This window comes from Anopheles aquasalis, chromosome 3, assembly GCF_943734665.1.
Source record: "Anopheles aquasalis chromosome 3, idAnoAquaMG_Q_19, whole genome shotgun sequence".
In the NCBI taxonomy this organism is placed as follows: domain Eukaryota; kingdom Metazoa; phylum Arthropoda; class Insecta; order Diptera; family Culicidae; genus Anopheles; species Anopheles aquasalis.
In genome coordinates, this window is record NC_064878.1 from 36,149,064 (window position 1) to 36,151,563 (window position 2,500).

A 2,500-nucleotide genomic window follows, 5' to 3' on the forward strand; every position below is an offset into this window, starting at 1 on the left:
TTACAGGATTAAACGTACTATTCATGAAGGGGCAAGGCCTAGGAAACACGGTTGTGGTCGGCAACGATCTGAGCGCACTGAAAAAGTGGTAAGATCGGTCAGAGCAAAAGTTAGAGAAATCCAGTGCGACCCATACGAAAGCTTACAAAAGAGACGAATATCTCAAGATCCTCCATGCATCGGTTGGCCAAATATGACCTAAAAGCAACCTCTGGAGCTAGGGTGAAGCGTAATTTAATAGTTGGAAGGATAAAACATCTTTGATATGAGCTATCGACATATTAGTTGTCAGTTTTGAAGACAAAGAAACCGGTTATCGTCATATTATAATGAATATTGATGTGTATATCAATTTTTTTAAGGAACACGTTTTACCATGGATTAAAACAAACTTCGACACTCTAAAAAATATTGAGTTTCAGCAAGATCGAGGCCCCTGCCATACGTCTAAAGGGACTCAAACATGGTTGAAGGAGAGCACGAATTGGCATTGGTCGAAAGACTAATGCCCTCTAAGCGGTCCTGAATTAATTCGATTGGACTATTCAATATGGGCATTTGTTCGGCCTAAGACCTGTGAATCGTCCTACCATACGGTTGGCTCGCTGAAATCGTTTATCACCAAACCCTGGACTTCTAAGTTGGACACCTACACTGCGCGAAATTAAAATAGCACCACCATGTTTTTCGGCATTATTTTTCCAAAAATCTTAGAAACAATGCCAGTCTCTATGTTAATTTTATCCGTGAGCTCACTATCGATGTTTTGAACTGCTATATGGGATATTTTTTTGTAGTATGAACATTAAAACTCAATTTTTAATAAAAAAAAGTGCGAAATAAAAATAGCACCACCTCAGGTTAATTTTACTTTTTCCACTCATTTTAAAGAACTATGTTTTGGTTTTCAGGACTATGAAAGTGGACTCTAAGTACGTGCAATTAGCAGTGAAATCATTTTTTTTCCTTTTGATTTAGTTCCTATGATTCCATCGGACCACCTAACTTTAAAGGGTAAAAGGGAAAAGGTAAAAATTATAACTTATTATAATCAGCGAGCTTATCTAACAGAAAAATGGTTCAAATACTTCATTAAGCATACACAGCTGATGGAAAAATGTTGAAAAATAGCGATAAACTTGATCCTATCGAGAATTGTGGGGAGAAAAGTAGGGTTTCCGCAAAGCATAACAGGACAATGCTACAGATTTTAGTGAATGAGAAAAGATCAATATCATAAATCCGCGCAAAATTGGATCTGACAGTGACTACACATCACGTACACCAAATGCTGGCAGGTAGTGAGCACTTGGAGTTACTCAAAAGACTTGGAGGACACAAACTAACTAAGCTACATAAAGTGTATTATCTGAGCTTCGCGAAAAATCACATTTCCTGTCCGAAGAATGGAATAACTCGATCATTTATGATTTTAAAAGGTCAACCTTGATGGTTTAGATGACTTACAATATTACTAGCTCGATTTGCGCATGACTAGATTTAGAGATGGGCAGGAAGTTGGGCGCTCACACATTGAAAATATAGGAAAACTTTTTCCGCCTCAAGTAGGCATCCGTTGGCTTAAAGAACAATAAAAATGCAGTTTTGAGGATTATGTACACATGTTAGAGATACTTTTGAATCATCATTGTTGGGTCAGGACTTTGTTTTTCAACAAGATAATGCTGCAACTCTCCATTCACAACGCACAAAACGTGGTTTGCTGATAAAAATACAGAAGTTATCGAATGGTCAACCCGTTTTCCGGATCTGAATCACATAGAAAACCTTTGGTATATTCTTACACTTCGTGTTTATGAAAACGGAAAGCAATTTGATTGTGTAAACATGCTGAAATTTCGAGTTCTGGAGTGCTGGAAGCAGATAAGACAAGTAACGCTCGGAAAACAGCTTTTTTTGTCTCGAAACGCTGATTTTATTGCTGAAATCACATTTAATTGCAATCAGCTGTTTAATAGAAATCATTTAGTTCATGAACAAATGCCAAAAACATGATAAATTTTGAGAAATACAGATGGATTTTGTTGAAAACCATAAGTGGTGCTATTTTTATTTCGCACCCTTTTTTTGGTTTTCTTGGATTTTTCAAAAAACGGCTAAACCAAACAAAACAAACTCATGCTAGTTTAATCCGTAACTGTTTTGAGCACTTGTAGCAGAAAGCATTTGATTGAAACTGAATTATTCGTCTTTTTATAAGAAAAAAACTGGGTGGTGCTATTTTAATTTCGCTGGGTGTATGTCACCAAGCGTGTTCTCGAATTCGTCACCGCATGGAGAAATTAATAAAGAAAGCAGGCTGGCAAATCCAATAATTTTGTTTGTTTTTGCTAAACAATAAAATATAGAGCCAAATTAAAAATTTTAAAACAGTATAAAACCTGCGAAAATGGCTTGAAACTTCGATAAAGGATTTTCTCATTTTTTTATGGTACACCCTGTATAACAGAGGAGAACAGCTTAGTGTTTCACAATCACA

General features: G+C 36.3%; 1 protein-coding gene across 1 annotated transcript in view; it reads right to left on the reverse strand.

The window, feature by feature from the left end:
• Positions 1-2,500, reverse strand: part of LOC126576613 (dynein light chain Tctex-type 5-like) — a 5,842-nt gene that overhangs the window by 1,775 nt on the left and 1,567 nt on the right. The gene's annotated exons all lie outside the window — the stretch shown is intronic.